This window comes from Electrona antarctica (assembly GCF_951216825.1).
Source record: "Electrona antarctica genome assembly, chromosome: 1".
NCBI lineage: Eukaryota > Metazoa > Chordata > Actinopteri > Myctophiformes > Myctophidae > Electrona > Electrona antarctica.
In genome coordinates, this window is record NC_136806.1 from 38,268,383 (window position 1) to 38,287,336 (window position 18,954).

Consider the following 18,954-nt stretch of genomic DNA (forward strand, 5'->3'; position numbering starts at 1 on the left):
AGAGTAGGCCGGTCTGTTGGGGAGACGGGACTGGTCCATGACATCACTTCATCTCTGCTCTCACTGATTCAGGGGACGCTTGTGATGTCACTGTTATCGATTTACAACAGCTGTTCATTTCAAGGCAACGACCTTCTTCACTTCCTTTTTCTTGGGTGGCTTTTTTAAAACCTATTACTTTGAGAGCTTTGTCCCCCCCCCCTCCCCCCACACCTCTCTATTCCCTGTACACACTCAACTGCGTCGCCATGCACAGCTCCAACATCATCATGACATATGCTGATGACTCGAAAATTATGAGGCGGATTGTCGATGACGACGATACTGCCAACAGGAACGAGGTCAGGTTAATGACTCTATGGGGTCAGGAGAACAGCCTCACTCTCAAAGTCAACAAGAACAGGCAGCTGATCGTGGACTAGGAGAGAGCATGCCCCGAACTACATTGATGGCGTTGGAATGGAAAGAGTGATTTCAATGTCCTTGGTGTACCTGGTGAAAAAGGCCCAGCATTGCCGGTATCGTCTGCACCTTAAGACATTCTGTGTGATTCCGCACATCTTGAGGTTTTTCTACAACAGCACCAACGAGATCATCCTTATGAGCTGCAGCATCACTACATGGTGTGGAAACTGAAAAGAATCTTTCCCACTTTTTTTTTTACAAACCTGTGATGTGACAATAAAGTTGAGTGCAGTGGAGTGGAGAGGAGTTGTGCATGTAGGCAGCCCAGCAAGGAGAGAACTGCATGAGGATGCATGTGGATATAAGGGATGTTTGGGCTGGTGGTGTTTGTTTATGTCCCGGAGCAGCTGTGGGAGTGATTTAGCACCGCTGTCCCATCCCCGAACAATCACACACAAGGTGTCCTTCAGTCCTTCATAGCAAGCTACTGGTGGAGTGAAGGTCAATGAAGGTTGATGGACCACAGAAGACCATGGCCCTCATTTATCAATGAGGGCCATGGTCGGCCCAACCAGCCGACCACACACCAGCTTACTCATATAATAATCACTCCATAAACGTTCATATAATTGACAGACACCTTACTCTGGCTATCTATCCGTCATAAACGTGGTGTCACAGACAACAGTAACAGAGGACACAGTGACAGAGGAGGAGATGCAAAACAGCAGCGTGTGTGTGTGGCTCTGCCAGAGCTGTGCACGTCCAAACTTATTCAAACGTAGGTAGAAGGGAAACAGACAACTCGTAGGCCTACATATATTTATTATTTAAATCATGGTTCAGGTGTACGTTCACTAATATATCTTTATTTATACAACACACAGTTGGGATTGCAAGTTGGATGTGTGTGTGTGTGTGTGTGTGTGGGACAACAACATGACAGGCAGCAAGGTCAGAGTTATTTGGAAACTCTTTTCTTATTAGCTTCCCTATCTTGTTTGGTTGTATTCCAGTTATTCATGTCGTAAGGTCGGGGCGTTTCGATGAATATTTAAGGTTACAAAGTTACAGGTAAAGAGTAGGAAAAATAAAAAGTACAGTTGTGTAGAGCAAAACAAGATATGTAGGCTACTGTATGATCAAACAGCAGTGTGCTGCTGCCTGCGCACACAGCACAGCACGTCCCTGCTGGGTGAATCTATGCAGCTTCCAAGATGCATTGGTGGCAGAAGTAGTCAGATGGTTTGACTAAAGTAAAAGTAGAAATACCAGAATGTAGAAATACAAGTAAAAGTCCTGTATACAAAATGTTACTAGAGTAAAAGGACAAAAGAATTGTAATCAAAATATACTTACAGTAAATAAAATAATTACTCATTATTGTGACGTGCAGAATGGTCCATTTCAAATATTAGTGGATTGTAATTACAATTACTATTAGTAATGCATTCACAATGCAGCTGGTTAAGGTGGGGCTGATTTGAATTCCTTTATGTGCTGCTGTGCAGCTTAACGATAACAATCAATCATAATTAATCAATTAATGTATGTTTTGTCATTATAATCGAACGTAAGTAAGTAACCTACTAAACCTGACACATAATTGTAGTAGAGTAAAAAGTACAATATTTGCCTATAAGATACTATAAGGTAAAACCTTACTAATACCTCAAAACTGTAGGAAGCTGTACCCCAGCAAGCCTATTCTGGGGGAAACATTCATCAAAAATAGCATTTTTTGGGGTGAAGAGATTTGCTGTAGACTGAAAAAATGGCGGTCCGTTTGACTAAGAATAGAGAGTTTAAGTGGTTAAGTCCAGTACTTGAGTAAATGCGAGGAGGATGCAAGGACGCTCGTCCAGACATCTGTCTAGATTTTCAGGGCAGAACCGTCCTGCTGTGCCTGAGAATCACCTCCCTCTGTGATCAATGAGACAGATGTGCAGAATTCAGAGACAGACCGGAGGAGAGAACAACACACACACGCGCACACGCGCACGCACACGCACACGCACACGCACACGCACACACACACACACACACACACACACACACACCAACAGAAATAGCGCTGCACAGACACAGTAAATTGAAGTGCATTAGGATTGGTTGCGTTTAAATTGCGCCCAATCCTGAGAGGGTGGGGGCTATTACTGAGAAGTGAACACGAGCCCCTCCCTCTTCCCCCTGGTCTCTATGACGACCTCTTAAATCACACACCATGTAATGTAAGATAGTATCTCTAAGTATCACTTGCACCGCAGCTGAAGGGCTACTTTATAATGGTTAAAAGGAGAGACTACAAGGCTCTTGATGAGTGCAATACAATGGCTCTAAGTAGCCGGAGGGGTCACAGAGCTGCCTGTTAAGAAGCACTGAGGGCCCATTTCCTGGGTGCGTGGCTCTGTGAGATCAGGTGTCCTTTAATGGAAGGGAGAGAGGCCTGTGACATCCTGCGTCTGGCTTGCAGTGCCGACGATGAGGAACAAGCATTAACAGATGCGGGGACACACGCATTAACATATTGGGTCACACAGAAGAAAATTAGCAGTAGCATTTGTATTGCCGGGAGCATCACGAGCGTGCTCGTATAGAAGGAGGTAATTGCTGGCTATCGGGGAAAAAAATAGTTTTCCTTTGAGACCGGAGCCATTCCCCGGGCAGAAACGCCGATACAATGCACAGGAAAAAAACTCTGCCTATGGCATCTCTCTCTCTTTCTCTTTTCTCTCTCCTCTCTCAGCCCTCCTTCTTTCAGCAGCCAAGGAATGTTTACTGGATGGATTTGGCTCCCCTCAACTTAGCCTTGGAATTAAAATATGTATAAGCGAGTTGCTGAACAGCGTCCAATACTCAACAAGTTCTCTATCAAGCTGTCATTGAGAATCGTGTAAGTCAGCAAAGTGTTGCGCTGCCACGGGATGCTTTATCATCATGGGGTCCATATATACGCTTTCCGCTCTATCAGGCCATTCATCAAAGATGTCAATTAAAGTATAATCAAATGCTGGATCAGCTCTGGCCTCCATATTAATATGCCGGGAACTGACTTTTAACTATTGCCTCTCCCCCACAAGGGTACAAACACTTCTATCTGACTATCTGAAGCTTCTCACAGATGTAAAACAAAACGCACGTACACGCACACACACACACACACACACACACACACACACACACACACACACACACACACACACACACACACACACACACACACACACACACACACACACACACACACACACACACACACACACACACACACACACACACACACACACAATCTTTTTTGCGTCAGCCTTCAGTGATCTCCACAAGGATGCCACTCTGGCTGTTAAATAAGTCAACTCTAAAGTCCTCTGCACACAAAGCAGTTAGGAGGCCAAAGGTATTTAGTAATTACAAATCATGTTTTATACTTTGCAAGTTGAACTTGTAACCATATGTTGTATTTGTGCAGATATACCATATATGTTCTATTAAAGCTGTTGTATGTGATATTCTTTTTAAGTTAAGCTAAAATGTTATTGTTATAGAGTGAGGGCTACATCTTGCGCCTATTTTACTATTTTAAAAAAACATTTAAAATAGTTCAGTCAGACAACTCACGGAATAGATTTAACCAATATTTATTATAGAATGAGAATACAAGTGTGCATATGATATTTATCTTGGCGTTCGGCTCTGCTGCATTTACTCCCTGCTCGGCACGATTAACCATCATAAACATTAAGAGCAGGGAGATAGATATACAATGAACCCCCCATGGGGAACATAAATAACAGAGCCCACCGGTGGTGCTGGGGTGGTGGTGGGAGCAAACATCACATAACAACGGGAACCATAGCAGAAGGAAGGCAGGAAGAGCATGCAGACTAGTGAGCTTAAGTAGCCCGCCCAATATCTTCATCAGCGAATGACGTGTGGGACTTGCACGCACTTATACACCCACATAGAAATTCAGCATGTTAACCCCTTGAGTATAGAATGCGCCTTTGAGCACGGCATGAATTCCCTCGAGTGTGACTGACTGAACTAACTCCACAAGCTACGTGTCATTTCAAATAGCCGATCTACAAGCTCACAATGTCTCGATGTAGATCGGCTAGTTGAACTATTTTAAAATGTTTTTTAAAATAGTAAAAAATGACAAATTAGTTCAGGGGTAAGGGATAAGGGTGGCGCAAGATGGAGCCCTGAGTGTTTATTTAGGCTGGAACCCAGGCTAGCCAATTTTGTCCAATCAGGAGAATTGGACAAAAGTTTACTAAAGTGCTGGAAAGACAGAGATATATTGATATCACTTACAGCACAACATTTGTGAACAGAAATATTATGAATGCAAACCACAGACTTGATGACCTTGGCTGGCATCCTCCATTCTGTTGAGGAAAACATCAACAGATGGATAGCTTTACCATTGTCTCTACAGAGTAGAGCAGAAATATTGAAAACTAATGCTTTACCAAAGCTTACTTATATCACCGCATCTATTTATCTTAAGTTTCCTCAAAACTGGTTCAGAGACATCAATTCAATTTTTATCCGATTCCTTTGGAATAACAAAAGGCCTAGAATAGCTTACAAGAAATTAATTATACCCATATATAGTGGGGGGTATATAGAGTCCCAGATGGATTCCAGTATTATCTTTCATATAATGCAAAGTATCCATTGACTTGGTCCTTTAAACCCGACTCTCCGCCGAATGGCTGGAGAAGACCATCAGATGTAGAAATAAGAACATGTCCTTGACATAAATGTGGTATTGTCCAAAACCATAACCTCTATATCCGATAACACAGTTACTGGGTTTTCGTGCTGTATCGTGAAGCAGCTACACAGGAAGATTCAGCTTTGAGGGGGTTTCTCTTCCCATCCTGTCCCATTTTGTGTAACCCCATCCCCTCAGTTGGAGGATGCACTTTAAGTAATACAACTTAGCAGAGTTATGACATTACACAGGGGGACACAGCTATAGCGAGTATTAGTGACAAACCTTACCATTTAATAAACTCTTCCTTTTTAGTGCACAACTATAGTCCGTTGTAAATAAGAACTATAAAGAGGGAGTTTTGCTGGACATAATTATGCTCAGAGTGGGATCCGCTTTGTATTTTGTGCATTATAGGCAAAAATGTGTGATGTCTATTTGTCTTCACTGACTGTAAACAGTTTAATATTTAGGGACTTAGGCGCATGACCAATATCTATAAACACTTCTCAGTGGAATAGAATAAGAGGTCGGCTTTGAGCTAAAACATGTGTTAGATTTGTCATTATAATGATGAATAGAGCTCATATTACACCTGTTAGATCTTCCAATGTGGACGACAAATACCATGCTCTACATACTGTATGCTGGCAGTGGCACAGGTGTGGCAATGGAGATTCACTTCTTCATGTGCTTTGGGATCAAGCGGCAAGTAATCTGCACTGGAGTTGAAGCCCCCTTCCCGAATCTCTTAACACAATCAGTGCCGGAAGTCCTTCAAAATAAGAGCTCTGGGGTGCTGGAAAGACATGGCCGCTTTTACTCGGAAACCCATGACCCGGAAACAATCCACTAAAAAAAGTGTACTTTACATTGCTAGCTTACATTGCGATCGTTTTAATTTATACGATATATGATCCAAAAAGTGTTCATATTTTGTGGGAGAGACGGATGAGGAGCAGAAATGAAGCGCCAGTATATCGATCCGTTCAACACCACGGAGAGTGCCCTGGATTAGGAGAGACGAGTCATTCTTTCCGCCGCAGTCAATGGTAAGCTAACAATTGCCTAGAGTGTAGCATACGGTAGCCGAAAGGCAAACTGACAAATAAAAAAAAGGAAAAAAATCAGAATATTCTTATCTCGCCCTGTATCATTGAGGATGCGCTAAGACGTCTGAGGACGTCGTATGTACGCGTCGATTGGGCCCGCTAGGACGTGTGGCGACGTCCTACGGACGGGAACGGTTAAGGGTGCAATTCCCATTAATGGCCCTACAGATGTCACTATTTTACCTCCTACAGGCTCCAGAAGAATACTCTCAATAAAGGTGATTATTGGTTCTACCAATACAAGTGAAGATCCGCCACCGCAGGCATTAGCAGTCGTTCTTTTCGGGCTTCAAAACAGGTCTGTAGAAACCACAGGGCTCCCTTTGTCCATATTTTTTACAGTCCAGCTGGAAGTTATATCCCTTATATCAGAGTTTTTGAGTGGTGCAACTGCAACCACTCCAAGGAACAGCAATGTCCGTGTTAACCTATGTGACTATGAGTACCAGTAGGGGCAAAAGTGGCGCTGTTGTGCCAGAAACAGAGAGAGAGAGATATAGTGCTGCACTGTTGCCTGCTAATGAGAGAGAGAGAGGGGGGGGGGGGGGGGTTAGGTGGAGAGGGGAGTTGCACCACTCAGTTCACACGGGTGTGATTTTTTTATGTTAATCTCCCTGTCTGCTGGGTCAAAAACCTGATAATAAATATTGTTGGAGTTACTGTTAACTAATTTTGGACATTGGGTCGAGACCCAAAAGAGAGATTAAACGTTTGCCCGGGACCCAAACTAGTGAAAATAGCAGATATATGATATACAAGCTCACAATGCGTTGCTTCGGGTGTGTTGCGGGCTTGTAGATCAGCTATTTTCACTTCTTAAATATTATTTTTATTTATTCATGGCAGTTATTTGATTTGTAATGTATACAATTATTTTATTTTTATTTAGTATTATTTTTTTTAGAAAAAAATGTAGGAAAATAAATTAGTATTTTGATTAATACTGAGTTGAGACCCATAAAAATGAGTCTTCTTCGGGACCATTCCCGTGCATTCTGTTGGCATGGGGAGCAATGCCAACATGGTGGCATCAAAAGAGTTAATAGTAAATACAACAGAAATTCTGAATAAAGTCACTCAATAACATCCAAGACCATTTGTTGAGCTGGTTGATGTAAATGGACACTTACGGCGCTATTTTGGACCCATGTTTACACCATCAGAGGGGATTTTACTGTCGACATGCAGGGAATGTGCTGCACGTGAACTAGCGCAGTGCATCATGTATACCAGGCGGGCAGAACACTCATTATCCCCAGGAGGGGGAACGAACCATCAATAAATTAGCCGTCCAACGAGACTAATCCATTTGGCTTGATGGAGTGTCACCTGTAGATGGATGGAGGCACGGGAGCCACCTGGTCCTGCGTGGTGACAGCAGAACCTGTCCAGGACCCAGACTGAGAGATGGAGAGAACTCGCTGTTCAGACACCAGCTAGAAGGACTGGACTTACAATGCATGCATGATAAACACTCACACATGCACACATGCACACAGGCATGCTCACGCTCACACGCACACACGCGCACACACACACACACGTGCGCGCGCACACGCACACGCACACGCACACACACACACACACACACACACACACACACACACACACACAGTAACAGAGAGAGAGAGCAGTGAAATTCACACACAGGCACAAGGGTACACTGTTGAGTGCGGACGCATCTACAGAATCCTTTAACAGTGTTTGATTAATTTCATTATGATCTTGTCTATTGTAGTAATGATGTCTATTTGTCTTCACTGACTGTAAACATGATTCTTATTCAAGGCACTTGTTGTCCAGGTAACCTGAGAGTTTGCTTCACCTGACGAGCTGCACTCTATACCAGGTTGTGTGTGTGTGTGTGTGTGTGTGTGTGTGTGTGTGTGTGTGTGTGTGTGTGTGTGTGTGTGTGTGTGTGTGTGTGTGTGTGTGTGTGCGTGTGCGCTAGGTGCCAGGGGCTTACGGGACAGGGGCGGCGAGGCAGGGTGGGTTGGGCTGATTCCTGGAACAAAGCAGACAGGATGCTGCTGGTAAGGACCAGATAGCATCGCCAGGCCACGAGGGCCAATGGACACAACTCAGACAGGTATTAGGTTACTCCATCTGTTAGAGAGGGCCTATAATCATACACACAAACACATACTGTAGTATGCACGCACGCACGCACGCACGCACGCACGCACGCACGCACACACGCACACACACAGACACACACATACTGTGCTCACACATACAGAAATTGGCACATGAACGAATACACATCTACTGTACACACACACAAACAAGGAATGTGCACACACAACACAGCAGCAATCGCGGTGGTGAAGGTGTGAGAGAACATTAATTTTGGCTAAGCTCAGCATGCAAGGTGTGAGTCAGGTGAGAACCAGGAACCCTACCTGATTACACAGACACACATATGATACACACGCACACACATTGCCAAATTGCCATTTGTATCCCTAACCCTGAAGCCCAAAATAGCCAAAGATTGGATATTTTTTGGTGCACAACACACACAAGAAAGTATAAATCAGCATAACTCCAACCACAACCCTTAGACCTATCCTCAAAATTCCTAATCCTAAACCTAACCTGAATTGTTTCCTAATTGTAAGCCTAGATCTCTAAAACTCATTCCAACCATAAAACAAAAAATTCTCTTGTGAGGACCAGAGAAACGGTCCTCACAATGTCTATTTTCAAATTCTACTATACTTAATTCTACTATACTTTGGCACACACACACACATGCATGCCAAACGTGCTGATCTGTCAGTCTGCTTGTGTATTCCATCTCTTCACCACAACACTGACTGCATTGATCTCTGGAGGCGCGGTCCTTCCTAAGGTCAAAGTTCAGCTCCGGTCCTTCCAGACAGGCGCCTTCAAAGGGCAGCTAGTGAAGGACACACTCTAGAGGCACCAAGGAAGCTAGTGAAGGACACACTCTAGAGGCAGCAAGGAAGCTAGTGAAGGACACACTCTAGCAGTGGTTCCCAGAGATTAGACGTTTGCCCGGGACCCAAACTAGTGAAATTAGCAGATCTACAAGCACACAACGCGTCGCTTTGCGCAGCATTGAGAGCTTGTACAATTTACAATTTTCAATTAAAGCATTTAGCAGATGCTATAATCCAGAGCGATTTACAGTAAGCAAGAACAAAACATGGTAATACATCAAATACTTAAAAAGTAGTCATCAAGAATCATACGTACACTAAGAACCTAACAGTGGAATAATGAAACTATGCGTATACATTTTAGAGTGCTATGTCTACATAAAATGCTATCTAAGTTTAAGTTAAGCCTTTGAATACGCCTGTAAGGTCGTCTGGGCTAGGGCAAGTGCTACGATAAGTGCTACGGGCTAAGATGAATTCTGAAGAGGTGGATTTTCAGACTACGGCGGAAGATTGGGAGTGAGTCTGCAGTTCTGATTGTAATGGGTGCATTCCATAGTTGAGCCAGAAGGGAGAAGAGTTTGGCACGTGTGGAGCGTTGTCCTGGTGTTTTTAATTAATGTACTTCCAGCTTCCCTGCATTGGCTCATCTGAGCGTGCGGGAGGGTTTGTAGGGTCCGATCAGACATACCTTTGGTTGCTTTGAAGGCCAGCATTATAGAGTTTTGTACTCTGTGCAGAGACCGGGAGCCAATAGAGGGAGTGGAGAAAGGGGGAGACATGTGAGAATTTTGGCAGGTTGAAGACCAAGTGAGCAGCGGCATTCTGGATCAATAGGAGATGCTTAAATGCGCATGCCGGCATTGCCGGTAGGCCAGTAAGGAGAGTTACAATAGTCAAGTTTTTATATGACTCCTGGTTGAGTCAGCTTCGCAGCTTGTAGATCGTCCTTATTTTTAAATGGAATGTTTGTTTTAAAATTCATTGAAATTATTTTCAAATGTTTAATGCAAAAACATGAAGGACATGTTGGACCCAAGGAGGCTAGTGAATGACATAGCGAGGCAGGGTGACCTGGAGTGACATGACCCTGAGGAGGAAGAGACATTGCTGTGAGGAGGCTGCCAGGATGGAGAGGACGGCTTTGATGCTGCAATCAAAGACTAGCTGGAGTCAGCCAGTGCATAATGAAGATTTACACACGCACGCAGAGGCACACACGCACGGCGCACGCACGCACGCACGCACGCACGCAGGCAGAGGCACACACGCACGGCGCACGCACGCACACAGAAAAATCTGCATGGATCATCAGAGACATGACACTTCCTACAACTAGTTGAAAAACAAGAGGGTTGTGCATACCCAGTCCCTCGCTGGTAGATACAGTTGAACAGAAAACACATACAACTCACTCACACACACACACACACACACACACACACACACACACACACACACACACACACACACACACACACACACACACACACACACACACACACACACACACACACACACACACACACACACACACACACACACACACACACAAACACTTACATGAATATAGATGCATAGTACCTGATTATCGCTGATTGTTTGGGATGAGGGCGATGTAAAAGTGAATAAAACTCCAGAGAGTTGCTCAACACGAGGATACCATTACACTGCTGATTGGAACGGATTGACTGGGGTGTTCTTTGTTGCCATCTGCTTCAGCTCACATCACACACACATCACCTCACAAACTGTTCAACTTTTGCGTTTCTTCTTCAACAAGAACTGAGGAATCATCAGTCAGGACTCAGGAATCATCCTTCACCCCACCAGCACCATGATCAGGCCTGCACCTTTTTGTTTATGGCTTTTAGTTGCAATGCAACAAGCATGAGTAGGCATTGGTGCATATGTTTATTGTGGACACAGAGTGCCTTCGACCCTAACTTGAAGGACAACCAAAATGGCTTTCAAGAGGAGATAACCACCCTAGCCCAGATCTTGGCCTTAAGGAGGATCATTGAGGAGGTGAAGTTTAACACTGTGGCAGCTGCGCTGTGTTTCATCTACTTCAAAAGGGCATTTAACTTGACACAGAGGCATGATGATGAAGCTACTCAAGGATTACAGTGTTCCTCCTACTACTAAGGGCCTAGGAGTCATGTACACCAAGGTTATTATAACCCCAGGCGGCAACAGTGCAGAGTTTGACTTCCTGGCGGGGTGCTGCAAGGGTACACACTCATCCCGTTGCTCTTCATTATAGTACTGGACTATGGATTTTTGGCAGGCCATAATTGGATGAGAGCAATAACTTGGCTTCACTATAACACCCAGGAGGTCAGAAGACTCCCTGCTGTAGCCCTAACAGACCTGGACTATGCGGATGACTGCCTGCTATCTGACCATGTGGTGCAGGCACAGGTGCTCTTGACCACAGTGGAGGCAGAGTGTGCCAAGGTTGGTTTGCGCAATATTGCAATATTAATATCCTCCCTGACCATTCCCCTCTGAAGTCAACAGGAGGCACTGCGTGAAAGAATAACACAAAAAAATCCATAACTTTCAAAACCTGGGCTTCATCAGGTCAACGCAACAGTTCCACACGACAGTTCTGTAAAATGTCTAAATGGCGTGGCCAATGTGTGGAAGTCCAATAGCATGAGCTATGGGAGCCAACACATGGGCTTCCATCACGAGGGCAACCCACACAAACCTATGTGGACTTACTAAAGAAAGACGCAGGGCGGAAAGTACTGGCAAGCTAGCCAGATGTAGGAAGGATCGAGATGATCGGAGACGCCGCTCATTTGAGGACGACCTAGAGAGAGACTATAGGATGTCTAAGAAAAAAACTGAAACCAAACAGAATTTTAAGAACATAATAAAAATGAAATAAAAATAGACATAGGAATATCTAACTATAATAACTATGATGCACGCATGCACGCGCCACACACACACACACACATCCGGTGCTGCTAAACGTTTGCCTGATTACCATGGACTCCATTCATTCTCTAACATCGAACCCTGACCTAAACACACTTAACCTACATTAAGCCCTAACCTCAAAACAACCCCTTGGCAAAGTGAGGACCAGCAAAATGTCGGTTATCAGAACACATAGCCCTACACACACAAGAAAACACACTCACTCACATGCATAGGCATGCACAGACACTCACACACACACACACACACACACACACACACACACACACACACACACACACACACACACACACACACACACACACACACACACACACACACACACACACACACACACACACACACACACACATACACACACACACACACACACACACACACACACACACACACACACACAACTCTTTTGAGGCCAGGGACAGAGAGTAGAGAGGAGTAGAGAACAGTGTTGCCATGTCCGCTAATTATTATTGTCTCCACCAGGCCGAAGGCATGGGGAGAGAGTATGTTTTGCACTCCGTCCGTCCGTCCATCCGTGTGTCCATCCGTGTGTCCGTCCGTCCGTGTGTCCGTCCGTCCGTCAGTCTGTGAACAGTTAATCTCCGGCACCGTTAACCCGGTCAAATTTTTCACACACACACTCCCTGGATGCCAACGATGAACCTCTGCCCCAACATTTTCAGAACGGCCTGTTATAGCGCCACCAGGAGGCCGCTTTGTGCAAAACAAGTTTTTGGACAGTACACCTACAGATTTTGTGCAAACATCACGCAAATTGGTACAGTCTCTCTAGAGCCATTCAACGAAACGGGTCTTTCAGATTTCGCAAAGTTCGCAGGAGTGCTCAGTTTCAAACAAAATGCTGCAAATCATGAACACATCGTGTGATTTCCGTGAAATTGCGCACGCACATTCCCACTAGGCCGAGGAAGAAATGCCACGTGAACATTTTCAACTCAGCCTCATGGTGGCGCTATAACTGGCCGAAAAGTGTTTTTACCTCCAACTGCACGGACTTGTTTCTAAAGTTTATTTGCTTATTTGGGATTGCTTTCTGATGTTGCTTAAACCAGTCATTCTCAAACATTTTTCATTGAAAAAAAACCAAATGAAGTAGGCCTATGTATAAACTGTCCACAGACCACCATCTGAAAACACTTTGTGGCAGGGACAACCACATACAATTTGTGTTGTTACAATGGTATTATTAACTTTGCTTTGTTCTGAACTTTGTTATGCTCTCTGTTTAAAGGTTTTTTTCATTGATCAGAGTTTTGTTTCTTTTTGGTGTTTGTTGTCTTTTGTAAAAAGACAGACTTCTTTTCCATTTATCACTTGTCAGATACTGTTGTTTTTATTGTCTTTTTTTTTTACATTTTTTTTAAATGGCCGATCAATTTGTAGTGTGTGTGATCATACGGCATACAGTAACAGTAGTCACTTCTTTTGGACTTGTTTTTGTAGACCTGGGCCGCTTGTTTGTTCTCTTGCAAAATCTGGCAACACACTGGTGGAGAGGTGAGAGATCAGGGGAGACAGAAGCTTTGGACAACCCCAGGCAGGCAGGCAGGTAGGCAGAGACCTCCTCCTCACTGCATCTCTAAATACAGCCTGGTTCATGTCACTACGCTCTCCTCTTCCTCTGCACTTGACTCCCACTCATTTACCCTCAATCTATCCATCACACTGCTCATGCACTGCTTATCAACGGCCACTCACCGGCCTTATTTAGCCACCCGTTCACTCTCCAAAAATATGCCAAACACTGTGTGTGCATGATGATATATTTATGTTGTTTTTATGGAGGTGAATGTGAAGGGGAGAGGAGGGGGGCTTAGAAGAGAAAATCCACAGGAGCTGAAGTCATGCTGCAGACATGGAGCAGTTCTGAAGTTTCCTGAAACAGATGGCGCACAGTGTGTGTGTGTGTGTGTGAGTGTGTGTGTGTGTGTGTGTGTGTGTGTGTGTGTGTGTGTGTGTGTGTGTGTGTGTGTGTGTGTGTGTGTGTGTGTGTGTGTGTGTGTGTGTGTGTGTGTGTGTGCGTGTGTGCGTGTGTGTGTGTGTGTGTGTGTGTGTGTGTGTGTGTGTGTGTACGGAAGCGGGGGGGTGGATGGCTGCCAACAGGTTGGGTGGGAGGAAAGGGGGAATGGTGCATCACATCATTACATCAGTGATAAACAACCGTAAATAGATGGAAAGTTAAACTATCATGTCAGCGTCTTCATCTAATGCATTTTGATGACAGCGACGAACCTCTAATGAGATTGCTTTGTAATGGCGTGTCAATATGCTGAAAGATATTTAAAACACGTCATGAGGTGGTGCAACATGAGGCTGACTACTTCTTCAAAACCACAGGTTTAGTTAAAGGGACCAGGAGGCGCCCAGCAGGTTACTTTGATGTGACACTTTGTTTCAATTTTGTTTTCAATTTTGGGCTTACACATTTATCCTTTATATTGCATCAATATATCTGTCTTCAGTGTGAATGAAGGTGTGTGTCTGTGTGTCTGTCTGTGTGTCTGTCTGTCTGTGTGCGTGCGTGCGTGCCTGCGTGCGTGTGTGCGTGCGTGCGTGCGTGCGTGCGTGTGTGAAATGAAGAGGTTTGTGAATTTGTGAAATGAATGTGTGCGTGAAAGATTTCGTTGAGTAGTATAGCTTGTGCATTCAAGGATCCATAACAAAGCAACTCTTCACAGTTTGAAGGCCTGCTACTCTACAGCGAATGTTGACAAATGGAAAAAGGAAAAACATAATGAATGCTGATGCTTCCATACAGGTGTACAGCTTTATACACTAAAGTAATTAACGTCCTTGCTCTGTGGCATGTATTAAATGCTGAGCAGACCCAGTTGCCCTTGATTTTGCATCCAGATGGCAAGAGAAAAAGATTTGCCTATGAAAGAGGATTCGGTATTGAGCCACGGATGGCAGGACCTTCAGTCACAAAGTTGTTGTTGTTCAACTGGCTAGTGTTTCAATAAGAACAGTGACTAAAGAGACGTCTGCATTTCAACCTACGGGTAAGATACCTGACTACAGGGTCGGACATTGTGGTTGAAAGCAGACAATCGATGACCATGATGCTCTTGCAATAGTGTGATATGTAAAGAAAAACACAAGCGCAACTCTTCTTCGGGTGACTGAGAATTTCAGTGCAGGATGTGATTGTTCTATCAAGTGCATAATTCCCTCATTACAAAGACCAATGGAGAGTTCAGTGGTGTATGAAGCATAATAGTTGCTGTCAGGTAGAAACATCGTATCTCCATATTTCAACTTGTTATGTTTTCTCTTAAATTATTGCTTTACTTCATCATACAACAGTGGTGCACAAAAGTAGTGACAAACAATACCTGATCACGACGCGCTTTGGGCTTGTAGATCGGCAATTTAGTTTTGTACATACAAGGTTTCCACCTAACAGCAACTATATACGCTACGCACTCGTGAGCTGACCATATTATGTTCAGCTCAGCTATCCTACACCATTATTCTCCAGAAAAGGGCTAGTGGGCCTGGGCCGGCCTAGCGGTCCGGGCACCTAGGCTCCGAATGCTGCCTGACAGTGCATCGCAGGTTTCTTGTCCCGTTCCCGACAAACTTTGATGTACGTCACTCTCCCGTCTCTCTCTACTCGTTTCCTGTCTGTCTCTAACTCTATTCAATAAAAAAATCCCACAAAATATCTTAAAAAAAATAAAAAAAAATAGGTTAGTGCATGTGTGACATACATCAAGACAACGGTGCCTCAAATATGCTCCATCGTGCAATGGTGTTGCACACCAATAGCCGACCTACAAGCTCACAACGTGTGAGCTTGTAGGTACAGTAGTAGGTGGTTACATTACATCATGCATCGACATGTGAATGGGGCATCTCTCTAACCATCCACAAAACATGTGCCAGGGATTTGTACAATCTATGACAGGGTTCACTGAAGCTGTTTCATCTACACCCCAGACAGTTTTTAGGTTGCTAGATTCAGTATTTAGATATTTTATATTTATTTTAGCTGCCATACCCCCTTCCTATACAAACCCATTATAACTTCAAACTGCATTTTATCCATGCTAGATTCATAGAAAACACCTGACCTATTTTCTATTAACTGATATTGTCCTTCTAATACGTGAGGGGTCTGTGGTTTTTCATTTACTGTTTTCATTAATTTTTAATAATTCCTTTAGATTTTTTGAGCGGCGCTGGAGGAGGTTCTTTTCCAAAAGAATTCAATTAAATAAATTAATGAAAACTGTAAATGAAAAAGCATGGGCCCCTCACATATTTGGAGGGCAGTATCAGTCAACAAAAAAAGGTCAGTTGTTTTCGATGAACCTATCATGGTTAAAATGGAGTTTGAGGTTACAATGGGTTTGTATAGGAAGGGGGTGGGGCAGCTAAAATGAACATCAAATATCTAAATACTGAATCAAGTAACTTAAAAACTGTCCGGGGTGTTCACATAAACCTGAGTAGACAATAAAATGACCAATTTTTTTTTTTAAAGTGAAATATCCCTTTAAGACAGTTTCTTCTTGACTAATGACATAGATGTCATTCATCTTTATCTACCACACTGTCCACACATCATCTCCTTCCTCTCTCTGTTAGTCTTTGGATGTTTGCGAGCGATATAAAGTGATTTGTTTGTTTTGGTGAAAGGGAACGATCTCGATCAAAACGGTATCACTCCTCGAGTCGTTGGTTTTGATCGCTGTGGAAAGCCTGGTGACGCGAGTCAGTCAGTCAGTCACTGACTGAAAAGAGACATTCCTCTGTTGATTTTATTGACTGAACAACGTGAGGCGGCGGAACTGGTTGCACTGAACTGTCAACAAATGATAGGAACATAAGTGAATGAAATGACTTGAGTCACTGAAATGAACTATAATTCTCATTGCTGAAATTCTCATCCTCATGTCTATCTCCATTTCTCTCTTTCTCTCTCTCCTTCTCCCCCCCACTCTCTCAGCCTTCTCAGTGATCCAAATTAACCTGCTTACCAGCCTTCTATAAATAGTTAGAAGAAAAGTTGTTATGAATGGAGGTGGGCGAAGCGTATGGTTGTTGTTTTGTATGAGAACGTAGATGAAAGACAGACTCCTACGCCCGCTGAGTGGATGAGGCCCACCTTACCTTAGCACCCATCCCTCTCATCCTAACACCAACTGTATACAGGCTGATCAAAGACTTACGCACACGCGTGCACGCACACACACGCGCGCACACACACACACACACACACACACACACACACACACACACACACACACACACACACACACACACACACACACACACACACACACACACACACACACACACACACACACACACTTTTCTTTACTTCTCAATTAATTACAGATGTTTCCAGAATACACACACATGCGCTCGTGTGTGCGCACACACACGCACACATGCGCACGCGCACACGCACACACACACACACACACACACACACACACACACACACCTTTCTTTACTTTTCTTCTCAATTAATTATAGCTGTTCTCAGTCCCTCACCCCAGGCCATCCAGCACCCACACACACACACACACACACACACACACACACACACACACACACACACACACACACACACACACACACACACACACACACACACACACACACACACACACACACACACACACACACACACACACACACACACACACACACACACACACACACACACACATCTTTACTTCTCAATTAATTAGAGCTGTTCCCAGACAGGTTCATACGCACGCACGCACGCACGCACGCTCGCTCGCACACACACACACACACACACACACACACACACACACACACACACACACACACACACACACACACACACACACACACACACACACACACACACACACACACACACACACACACACACCTGCTCATTGCTTCACCCTTTCCTGCCGACATTATAGGATGTAATCCATCTATTGTGTGAAGACGATATCCCTGGCGAAAGAAACATTGAATGTATGTTGTTTGTTTTGTTTTTTGAACAATTCCCCCCCCAGTGGAGAGCTGGTTATTATGGAGGCACATTTTCTCTGTGTCTCTGCGTATTATAAAATATACCTCCCACCCCCATTTACACCAGCTCTCTGTCACCTTTGCCCCAAGGCTCCTAATCACCCCCCCCCCCCCTCCCCGTAGTGATCCATACATTAAGACCTCAGGGTCTTGGCCACACGGCAAACGTTTTTAATTTGTAATCAGAAGCCGCGGTCCGCGGGGACATGTTTTTTTTCTTTCTACCCCACATCTCTTCTACAACCACCTTTCTCTCACCTTCACTTCTCACCCCCTCCTCCTCCTCTCCACCTCCCTCCCCTGTGTTTCTCCCTCTCCACCAAAGTCATGGTGATGAATGGATGAGTGCTGCCATCTCCATGCCCACCAGCCAGTAGCACAGGCCGTACAACGCAGAGAGGAGCGGAGAGTAATTAATCCACCAGGTTGCAGGACATACTGTGAGCTATTGGTGTGTGTGTGTGTGTGTGTGTGTGTGTGTGTGTGTGTGTGTGTGTGTGTGTGTGTGTGTGTGTGTGTGTGTGTGTGTGTGTGTGTGTGTGTGTGCATGTGTATCTGTCTGTCTGCCTTTTTGCGTTTGTAAAAATTGTAAGAGAATGTGTGAGAGGCTAGCACGTGTGTTTGTGCCGTGCAAATGTGTCTTTGAATGCATTTGTGAGGTTGTGAAAGTGTGTTTTGGTGTGTGTGTGTGTGTGTGTGTGTGTGTGTGTGTGTGTGTGCGCGCGCGTGTGTGCGTGTGCTGAGAACGCATAAGCTGCAAGATGCAATACAAGATGGCAACGCAAGAGTTTTGTGTGTATAAAACTGGCAA

At 44.3% G+C, this 18,954-nt stretch overlaps 1 protein-coding gene across 1 annotated transcript in view; it reads right to left on the reverse strand.

Moving 5' to 3' along the window:
- gpc3 (glypican 3) overlaps window positions 1-18,954 on the reverse strand; it is a gene marked incomplete at its 3' end in the record, with an annotated part of 168,715 nt that overhangs the window by 90,598 nt on the left and 59,163 nt on the right. The gene's annotated exons all lie outside the window — the stretch shown is intronic.